At 35.4% G+C, this 11,885-nt stretch overlaps 1 long non-coding RNA gene across 1 annotated transcript; it reads left to right on the top strand.

Annotated features, from left to right (window-relative positions):
• Positions 1-512: 512 nt before the first annotated feature.
• Positions 513-11,395, top strand: LOC131280600 (uncharacterized). Its single transcript, XR_009188252.2, has 4 exons — positions 513-1,900; positions 7,549-7,734; positions 8,483-8,697; positions 10,743-11,395. It is a non-coding gene; the product is annotated as an uncharacterized lncRNA (long non-coding RNA).
• The last annotated feature ends 490 nt before the right edge of the window (positions 11,396-11,885 follow it).

Here is an 11,885-nt window from a genome sequence, read left to right on the forward strand (position 1 = left end):
AAGGCATGCAAAGCACCAAAATGTAGGCCAAATTTTATTTCAAAATAGCATTTTTAGGATTGAATTTTTTATTCTTTGTCCCGGTGCCCATTCAAGAGGGGGAGATTAAAATGCAGTCCTATTCTTTTTTTTATTTTTTTATTTTTTTAATAGGGCTTGACATTTTTTTCAAGACTCTTTTATACAGCTTTACCATATACTTTTCAATTTTCATTTTTAGTGCTACATATATACCAACAGACTAGAATAGGACATGGATGACTTTTATTTGAGACTATTATTTTCCAGCTACACTACTTTAGTATGAAACTTATCATGTGGTGATTTATCAGTTTATCTCTCCTTCTCCTGCACCTGAAAAGCACAGTATGGTAGATGAAAAAAATAATATAAATTATTTCACTTTTCCAAATTAAGTGTGAATATGGCAAGTTCTACAATAGAACAATTTAGTTAAAGATATTATCAGAGGACTTTTAAAGATCTCTTCTCTGCTTCTGGTTTAATAGTTAATTTATTTGTAGAAATGAAAGAAGTTATTTACTCAAATTAATTGATTATTTTGTGTGTGTGTGTGCATGTGTCTGTGAGTGTATACACTTGGGTGTGATATCTGGCACACAGTATTTTATATCTCACATGGCTAATTTAAAATACCTCTAAATATGTTCATCAAGTATATATGTACAGAAAATTTGTAAATGCTAATATTGAATATGAGTGGTCATTATTTATCCAACAAATATTTGAGTGCCTACTCTTAGCCAGACCCTATTCTTAGCATTTGAAATCCATCTGTGATAAAAATCCATGATTCTTGCCCTTATGGAACTTATATTATGGTAGGGGGAAGGGACAATAAGCAAAAAAACATGATAAATAAAAAGCATGAAACAATTCAATTAGTGCTATGAAAACAGAGTAATGGTATTGAAAAAACTGAGGGACATGGACATGGTGCAATTTGAAGGTTACATTTGCACAAGACTTGAGGAAGATGAGGAAGTAAACCATGTAGATATCTGAAGGAATATTTGTCCAGACAGGAAAAAGCAAATTTAAATTTCTAAGCTTAGAGTGTACCTGGAGTGTTCCAGGAACAAAAAGGAGGCAAAGGTGTCTGGAATGGGATCAGCAACGGGGAAAAATAGTGGGAGTGACAAGTAATGGGGGTCAAATTACACAGTGGTTTGTAGGTCATTTAATACTTTTGGCTCTTAGTTTAAATAACGTATGGAGTCATGGAAAAGACTTTAGCAGGGCAGTTATATGACCTGACTTCTTATCGAAAAGATCATTTGTAAGGAGAATAGACATGGATGGGGGCCGAGGGTAGAATCAAGGAGATCAGTTAAGTTTTGCCGTATGATGGTAGTTTAGACAACTGGGGCAATGATGGGGATGGTAATGAGTAGATTTAGATAGCATTTTGTATAGTTTGTGGATGGGAAGCCTGAGTCTTAGGTGCAGATGAAAATAGGAGTATAAATGTATTTTATCTGATTGCTGCAATCTTCTCAATGAGGTAGAAAGTAAGGGCATCATCTGAGAATAATAATAGAGAATGAGGTCTTGAGTGTTCCTAGAGGGATGAGGAAACTGAAATAAATCATCACCTAAGAGAAAGAGAGACAAAAAGGAGCATTAAAAAGATTGCCTAAGAATAAGGGTGTATTAGAGGTTCTTGGCCAAGAATATAAAGTGGACCAATTCAGCCTGGTTGTATATTTTTCTCCATCAGATTTACCCACAGAGATGCTGGTGCAGAGCTGGCAATGAGTTGGATTTAACCAAGGTGTTGGTTTCATTAAGCACATAAGGCAAAGGGAAAGTACTACAAGGAAATTCATGCTTGGAAAAGAGAGAAGAGCATATCAAGGGGAGGAGTACCAGAGAAGAGGTAGTAATATATATGGATTAGAACACATGGAGGGATTGAAAAGTTTGTGGGAGTGAGCTGAAAATATAGGAGATTGCAGTCTGAGTGTGGAATGTAGATAAATTGGAGAGAGTGGATAAGATAGATTGAGAGTCAAGATTTCATGTTAGAATTCAACTAATGAAATCAGATTCAAAGATGCATGTTTGGTTGTTGGGTCTTCTGGGCATTTTTTCCCTTTGTGTGTGTGTGTGTGTGTGTGTGTGTGTGTTTTCCTTCTTTTTTTCTTCATGTAGATAGGCTGAGAAAGAAGGAAGAATGACCAGAAAATGTCAAATTAGGAGTAAGGGGAATACTGATCCTTACTCCATGTTCAGTTGTACAATGTGGGGGAGTCATGTTCTAAGTACAACTATTTCTATATGTATTTGATGGGGGTGATGTTGGGATTTTGTAGTGAATGACCCCTAGCTTTGATCAATTTTACAAAAAAATCTAGAACAACAAAATATGCAAACCACTGGTAAAGAAGGAATTTCTTCAATCTAGGGAACAATCCTTTTTTGTGTTTCCCAACCTAGAAACTGGAAGCCTAAACTATTCTGCAAGGATTGTTTTCTCAATTCATTAAATTTAACTCAAATAATGGGCAACTTTGGGACTGACCACCCACATGAACTTATGAGCAAGTACATGCAGCATGTCATTGGCCAAAAGATCTATCAAGCAGGAAGCAGTTGAACAATCAGTCCTAACTACATAGAAACACAGAGAAATACTGCAGTCTTTTTGCCAGAAGCAATCACTAAACCTGTGTGTGTTTATTCAAACTGGCTGCTCTACGTAGGGATGAAGGGAAAGGTCTTAAAGAAATGCTTTTGCTATAGATCTGACTTATTAGAGTGGATAGGCTGATATTAGAACATATAAAGCAATGCAAAAAATTAAGAAGCATAAGAGTGTGGAGAAATTGGATAAGATTAAATGTTTTGTTAAGGTGAGAGCATGACAGAGAGAAAAGTGAGAAGGAAGTTTGCTGGAGCTACTTTTCTTGCAGTAAAGGAGTCCAGATTTCTGAATAAAAAAGAAGAAATCTCATAGTCTGTGGGACATACCGGGGAGAGAGAAGAAAATGAAAGCCAAAGTCAAATCATGTGAAATGCTAAAGAATATGTCATAGAAGATGGATAAATGTAATCTATATACATATCCATGCATATGAGCAGAGAATTTATGGAGAAGAATAATGGGAACTGAGGTAGATCTGGATGGTGGATGATGGGTATGGAGAGACAAGATGCAGAGAGCTAAAACAGCCTTTCAAGATAATCAGGGTGTGGTTGAAGTGACTAGTGGTCCACCAATATACACAATCTTTTTTCCACAGTGCAGCATTGTCATTGGCAAGGAGCTGCCCATCTGTGGACTGTATTTCACAACCCTCTACCTGTGGCCATATGATTAGCTCACACCAACAGCATTAAGTAGAAATGATATGGGTCCTACAATAGGTCCATAAAAACTCCCATGCACGATGTCCCACACTTACCTCATCTGTTACTATCTGCAGAGAATCTCAAGGACCTGTGGAACTACAGAGCAACATGGTGGAAGGAGTCTCAGTTCCCGATTGGTGAAAAATTGCCTGCCAACCAGGAATACTCATGATGGACTATTTGCAAGTGATAAACAAAATTCCATTTTGTTGAGCTACTAGTATTCTGAGAGCTATTTATTACAGCAGCCAGTATTACTCTAACTCATTCTTTGTCTGTGTGTGTACATATATATGTGTGTATGTGTATGAGTATGTGTGTCTATTAAGAGCTTCTGAATTGTAGATTCTGGAGAAAGAAACTGATACAATGGCAAGGAATAATGAAAATGTAATTATTTTCTCCACTGAACATTGGAACTTTGACAAAAAAAGACAAATGGATGGCATGAAAAAAAATGGCAGAATGCATTATTGTTAAAGAGTGAAGCTTAACGTCTTTCTTAGGACTAAGGATCTTCCAAAACCTGGGAGCAAGTCATTTGCCCAAAGGAAGTGTTAAAGTAGATGCAAAGGTAAGAGAAGATTCAAAATAAAACTAAAGCACAAGTGACTGTGGATCACATTGGCATGACAAAAACAGAGGGCTAATAATCAAGGTCGAACAAGAACATTTTTAGGTTAAAACAAGCAAACAGAACAACACCTATGGGGTAGGCAGGATAATAGCCCTGTTCTAATCCCCAGAACCCTTGAATATATTATTTTTATGGCAAGAGAAAGGTTACTAATCAGTTGACCTTGAAATAAAGGTATTATCCTGGATTATAAAAGTAGGTCCAAAGCAATCAATCAGAAGTCCCTTTAATTGTGGAAGAGAGAGACAGAAGACAAGATCAGAGAGTGATTTGAAGATGCTACCCTGCTGGCTCTGAAGATGGAAAAGGAGGTCTTGAACCAAGGAATAAACTCAGCCTCTAGTCTAGAAATGGAAAAGGCAAGGAAATGGATTCTTCCCTAGAGCCTCCAGAAAGGCAGGCAGCTCTACTGACACCCTGATTGTAGCCCAAATGAGACCCATTTTGGGCTTCTAACCTCCGGAACACTAAAATAAACTTGTGCTATTTCAACCGCTAAGTTTGTGGTAATTTGTTATAACAGCAATAGGAAATTAATATAACTCATTTCTTGCATATCTTAATACTAATAAACAAAGTAGGGGTTAGTAAAGAAAGTGAACTTGAAATTAAAACACATCGGTAAATATAACTCCATAAGAGGATAATAACCTGGGAGATGAGACTAATGATGGGCATGAGGTGATGGAAGAGAGCTATGGACCAAAGACACAGCCATCTCAGGAGGCAATTACTTATGCAATAGTTCATGAAGATATACATTTGTATGGACTAAGAGATTGAGCATGGAAGTGTTTTGGAGAGAACATGAAAAAGTTTAAATGAGTTTTCTTTCTTCCAGCTTCCCTTTTCAGCTCTATTCAAAGATATAGGGCAGCTGCGGGGGCTTTTTGTACTATTCTGTACCATGGGCCCCTTGTCAGGTTACTTCAAGGTCTCTGCCTATTTGTGCAGATCTGTGAAGAGTTCTTTCCATTCTCAAATCCCCAAATCTTTCTAAGAGTTGTCTTTGAAATGAACTTCAACTACATAATTTGGAACTTGAGACAAAATGGACTTTTATTTTTCACTGAACAACCCAATTATGAAACAATGGATCTCAGCCTAAAGATCTAGTTTAAAGGGGGAATGTGTCCTAGAGTAAGAGAATATCCAGGTATAAAAAAGTGTTAATAAACAAAACATCATTTTGCTACAGATTTAGTGCCTGAATGGTTTGTAAGCAACAAAAGAAAAGGATGCTATATTGATTTCTAGTGACTATTAAAGGCCAGGGATCTTTCTCATAAGTGCAAACATTTGAATCTTCTTTAATAATGATGATATTGATTAATAATTGATGGGAATTTATTTCCCATAGAGAACTTAGACTTTAGCAAGACATTTGGAACAAGTTCTAAAAACATTGTCAGACATATTATAGAAAGATGCATTGGATGTTAGTAGAATTAGGGGGATTAGTACCTTGCTAAATATTTAGATTTAAGCAAAAGTAAATATTTTTTACAAATCCAAAGAGAGATTTCAAGAATAAAACACCATTCTTGACCTTTTGTAGTTGAACACATTCATCAGTGACTTAGAAGAATTGACAGTATCTTTGAAAGTATAGCTAACAGGTAGTTAGGAAGGATCTCAGTACTTGGGATGGCAGATTCAGAACTGAACAGTTCATAACAAACTGCACTAGAAACTCAGTACCAGGCAATAAGTTAAAAAAGGATGATTATGAGATCCCTGCTTTCAAGTAACTTTAGTCAAATTAATCACTTAAAGTTCTTTATCTTATTAAAGCCTTATATTTGGTTTAAAATATAAACAGATATCCAAGAACTGATTATATAAAAACAGGTTGTATGTGAGAAGGATGTCATTACCTTTACCTGAAAGCTCAGAATAGGTTACCTGGGTGCTGGAACTGCCAAAATGCCACAGTGACTTCTGGATTCATTAGTAGAATATGCAATTTAGTAGAAGAAAATGATACTCCTTTATGTCACTGTAGCAGGCTCTCTCTGGAATATTTGTCATCAATTTTTAAATGCCCTTTTGGCTTTTTAGACAAAAGACCTAGACAAAAATATTTATTAACTGATGGGAGATGCTAGAATAATTAAAACTTTCAAAAAATAATTTGCTGCAAAATGACATTTTTTCTATCTCTGAAGACATTCATTTGTATTATAGAGTTGCATATCCAAGCCAAAATGCAGACGTTTCAACGAATGTCATCGATCCCTCTATTGGGCCATTACTAGCAGAGATAGAAAACCCAAGGCTTGGGAAATTTCCTTTTCACAAGCACACCGAAGTGCACAGTGGTATGTGAAGGTCCTGAAGAATTCCTGTTATAACACAGGAATTGTTGCTGATTTAGTAAAGGTCATAGAATTAAAGTATAGGTGCCCCTCCTTCCCATGTTATAAGGTTCCCAGTTCGATCCCAGTACCTCCTAAACAAAACAAACAAAACCAACTTTTACTGGGGAGCAGCTCCACAGGTACTAAAAAATAAAAAAAAAATTGGCCAATCGTGTTTGTAAAGTATAGGTGCTGCTCAAGTATCTGAGCCTAGACTAATATCTTATGTTTTGATTCCCTTATTCATAAGTATGGTATACTCTGAAAAGTTCGTATACCTTAGGAACAAAGTAACAAAATAAACCTTCTTTAGGAAAATACTTGATATTGCACCATTAGAAGCCATCTCTTCCCCTTAGAGTCTGGGTCCTTATTTAAGTGTTAATTCTAACTTCTCTTGGGAGAGATGGAAATATTCAACAACTGTATTATTAGTCAGTTACAGTTTAGCAAGAACAAAGACTCTAGCAACAGATTTTGTATTGGAGGAAGATGCAAGGTATCAATGCTTCTTGAATTGTCCTTTTCACTTCAGCCAACACAGCCTCCCATTATCTCTCACCTGAACTCCTAACTAGTCTCCTTTTCTCTATATATTTTCCCTTTTTAATTTCATTTTCCACTTTGCAGCACCAGTGATTCCCAAGTACAAATATGTCTGTGTCAATCCTTTGGCAAAGACCTTCTGTATCCCTATCGACTATAGGATTAAGGTTAATCTGCTTATGGCTTGCAAGTTTCTTCTTATCCTGAATATTGATAAATTCTTTAGGCACATCTACACCACCACTTGCCATCTCTTCATAACATTCATCTGCTTATAGGTTTTACAGACATATTACTTATTTTCATATTATTCTTTCAATTTAAAATATAGTCGTCTCTACCCTCTTCCCACACTCACTAATTCTTTGCAGTGTGGTATCTTCTACCAGTAGCTATCCGTCTTTCTGGATGAGTTAGGTATGCTTCCCTTTGCTCCCATAAACATTGTTATCATCTTATTCCACATTAGGCTTGTGAGATTCATTCATTTTATTGCAAGAAGTTGTAGTTTGTTAATTCTCAAATATATGAATATACCCCAATTTATTCTATGATGATGGATATTTTTCCATATTTTGGCTAGTATGAATAGTCCTTCCTTCTACCAGCATTCTTGTTCTTGTATTTCAGTGAATGTTTGTGTTCATTTTTGTTGGGTATATACCTTGGACCGGAACTGCTGGGTCATAGAAAGTGGAAAGCAATATTCGAAAAATGGCTTCCAAGATTCCACACCCTAATCTCCTGATCCTGGGAACATGATGATATATCACTCCCTTAATCCACTTGCAAGGACTGAAGAATCAATTCTAGAAGGTAAGGGTGCCCCAGCTGATGCCCAGCAAGAAAACAGGACATCAGTCCTACAACCTCAAGGAACTGATTTTTGTCAACAACCTGTGTGAGTTAGAAAGTGGATTTTCCCTAGAGCCTCCAAGTGAGGATTCAACCCTGCTGACATTGATTTTGTCCTTGTGACTCCCTGAGCAGAAAACCCTGTCACACAGTATCAGATGTTTGACCTATAGAACAGTGAACTAATGAATGTATATCATTTTGCCTGCTGAGTTTGTGGTAATTTGATACATAGTAATAGAAAATGAATACATAGGGCTTTCATGTATTCATTTTTAGCAGATACTTCGAACAGTTTCGAAAGGACGGACTTTTGTTCTCACCGGCAGTATGTGAGAGTTCCAGGTGCTCCACATTCTTATTGCACTTGTTTTGCCAAACTGTTGTTTTTCACTCTTCTGGTGGGATCATGTTATTTACTCTTTGTAGTCTTTTGAAAGCCATCTTTGAGCTGATGAAAGTCACTGATTTCTCCTCAGTAAAATGGAGATAAGAGTGCCTACCAAAGTGTGACAGTATCTAGCACAGTGCCTAGAAAAGTAAAATTCATTAAACATGGTGTGCTGGTTTGAAGCTACATGGACCTAGAAGATCATGCTCTTAGAGTTAATCCATTCCCGTGGGTGTAAACCTATTGTGAACAGGGGCTTTTGATTAAGTTACTTCAGTAAAGGGTGCCCCAAGGTGGGCCTTAATCCTCTTACTGGAGTCCTTCACAGGAGATTGAAATTCAGAAAAAGACAAAAAGGAAGCCACAGAAGTCAGAAGCTAAAAGCAATGAAACCAAGAAAAGAAGGGAGAGACCAGTAGACCGCGCCATGTGCCCTCCCATGCGAACAAGCCCAGCATCACCGGCACCCGGTCTTCATGTGGAAAGCATCCCTGATGATGCCTTGATTTGGACATTTTCAAAGCCTCAGAACTGTAAGCTTGTAAGTTACAAATCCCCACTGTAGAAGCCAACCCATTTCCCATATATTGCTTTTGGCAGCCCAGCAAACTAAAATATTTGGTATATAGGATTTTAAGTCAGGAAACTTTTCAGTTTTTACTTGTTTAGTTGGATAAAGAGAAAGATAGAGAAATAAGGTCCAAAGTATCATAGCAGGACAACAGAAATTAAATTAACTGATGAGATAAAATAAAGTTGCATTAGTTACTTTTAAAGGACAAAAGAAATTACATTTGCTGAATAGCTTGATATTTGATTTGGAACCTTTCCTCTCCTTTATATAATTATTTTCCCCATAAAATCAACTCTGGATGGTTTTAATGTAGTCACAGAATATAGAGCATCTAGTAGAAACGTTTCTGATTTTCTCTCTAAATATTAATCATTAATGAAATAAAAATTAAATGTGACATTTGTTTTCTCTTGTAAAGCAAAGAAAATTTCGATAAATTATAACATCCACTTCTCAAATTTAGACATACACATAGAGAAAGCTCAAAAATTAAAATTGAAGCAACCCATGAGGCAAGGACAAGAAGTAGTGTGTATGAATCTATTTCTATCACTTGCAGAAAATGAAATGATATTTTTCCCAAATGTTTCAGACAAAAATTTTAGCAATTGATCAGTTAAGCCAAATAGTAATGATTATTTATTATTACTTAATGATTTTTAGATGGTAAGCTGATGGCATTTGTCTTTTTAGAAATCAAATAACTATCACAATAACTGAAAAATCCTAAATAAAATCTTACTGATTTTTTTTCAACTTTTTCATTGCTTTCTGTTTTGTGCACTTTATTTTTCTCACTATACCATGTCCCTAAAGAGATATTGGATAATCCATATGTTATGAAGAACTTTCAGAAGAACTCTGAATAAAGATTCTGGATTTAGTCTAAATTTATCTCATTTGGCTATTGGAATTTTCATCTCTTCTTTTGGTGCTTTTCTTATTCATTGTTCTGCATTCCACTTTTCTAAATTTTCAGTATATCTCTTTGTTAATTTTTTAAGGATTTAAAGGGATTACAATCTAACGGTTTACAAATTATGACCTTAATTTTCCACAATCTATTTGGAATCAATATTTTACCCCCTAATTGGAATATAGAAACCTTTCCACCAGAATGGCGTTTAACCTTCTCACTTTATCCTGTGTCTTATATATTGCATACATTGAAAACCTCACCTGAGAATGTTATATATATTACTTTCAACCATAAAACATATTTCAATGAACTGAAGGGAAGAATAGTATATTATGTATACCCAGATATTTTCCCTTTTTCTTCCTCTTTCTTCATTTTTCTGTTCCAAGTTTCCTCTGGTATCCAAATTTGCTTCTAGTATAATTTCCTCTCTATTAGAAGAACATTTTCCAGCAATTCTTTTAAAGCAGGTCTGCTGCCAAGGACTTCTCTTAGTTTTCTTTCACCAAATAATATCTTCCATTGACCATCATTTCTGAAGGATATTTTCACCAGATATAAAATTCTGGGGAAACAGTTCCTTTCTTTTTTTAATTAACAATGTTATTTTAAATTCACAAAAATAAAAGAACAGAAAAAGGCAGTTAACAAGTTATGGAAACATTACTCCTAAAAAGTTCTTTCTCAGGCACTTTTATTTCATCTAATTTACCTTTGAATTAATATAGTTAATTCTAAAGATATTTATCTATTAATTCTAATGGTTAAAAAAGGAGTATAGAGTTTGGTTTTGTGAGATATGAATATGATTAAGCATTTTTTTCTCCTCATTTTATTTTTCATTAGTAAGGAGACCTTGGCTATGTCACTTAAGTAATTCTGTGTTCATCTGTGTATCTTTCTGGAGATACACTAGGGGGACAACTGAGTTAGCAGTTGGGTTAGAGATTGTTCTTTTCATTCAACACTTTAAAGACATGGTGATACTTCCTTATGGTGCAGTATAGATTAAAGGTGAGTCCAAGAGTTCATAAACAACTTTTGGAGTGAGTCTTACTGAACTGTGGTTTCTTTCTTTGTCCCAGATACTTTCCAGGTTCACTGGCTCCTCTTTCCAGTTGTTTGGACAGAAACTGCACTTCCACAATGTTCAGGATCAGGCAGCAGGAGAACAGAGAGAGAAGAAAAAAATAAAAGCAAACGAGATTGACCTCTGTCACATCTTCAGTGAACTGAAAGTTCTCTTACCATGAAGTTTGGGCTCCTGCAGGTTTATCATCCATGATTACTCTTTACAGTATGGCTGTTCCCATTCCCACCCCACCAGTACCCAAGACATAAGATAATGGGGAAAAACAAGAAAAAATCCAGGAAATTCCCCATACTCTCTCTAAGTTTTAGGAGTTTCCTTTTCTGTTTCTTGAACTACAACTAGAGGTTTTCTCCTGGATTTTTTTCTATTTATAACACAGTGTTCACTTCGAGGTTTTGGATTGTGTTGAATTCTGTCCAGAGCATACCAAAAAGGCAAAAAGTGCCAAATCATAGGTGGCTTGGCAGTACTTCAAAATCTGGTGTCCTTCCCCAATCTACCTTCTTATAGATAACTCAAATTTCTCAAATGGCTGGCTGTCATGCACTCTGTCCAGGTTTTATGGTTGCGTTCAATGGAAGATAAAGAAGTGTTTACTCCATCTTACCCAGAACTAGAAGTCTATCACTGATATTTTAACTTTACTTATGGTATCTTTCTCTGTATGAAAGATTTTGTTGCTTTTTAAAAGTTTAAACTAAGTATAACTATCTTCTTTATATTTTCAGAATATGGTATCAGTGTTTGGAATTATTATTTCATAATAATTCATTACATATCATAAAAAACTTTCAAAGCATCTTATCATTCATTTTCTCCTCACTTGTTTATGTATTTAAATCCATATTTTAAATCCATTTTTAATCTTCCTGGACTGATTTTTATTAACGTGTTTTTGTTCCTTTAATAACATAATGTAGTAAGTTGTATTAATGGATTTTTCCAATATTGAGCCATCTGTACATTCTTCAAGATAAGCTCTATTTGCTCATGATGAATTAATATTTAAACACATCACTTTATTTTACCTGCTTAATGATTATTTATCATTTTATTTTATTTATGTGTGAGATGGTTTTTGTTTGCACTATCTTTATGATGTTCTAGTATCAGAATTACACTGGCCAGTAGAACG

This window comes from Dasypus novemcinctus, chromosome 2 (assembly GCF_030445035.2).
Source record: "Dasypus novemcinctus isolate mDasNov1 chromosome 2, mDasNov1.1.hap2, whole genome shotgun sequence".
Taxonomy (NCBI): Eukaryota; Metazoa; Chordata; class Mammalia; order Cingulata; family Dasypodidae; genus Dasypus; species Dasypus novemcinctus.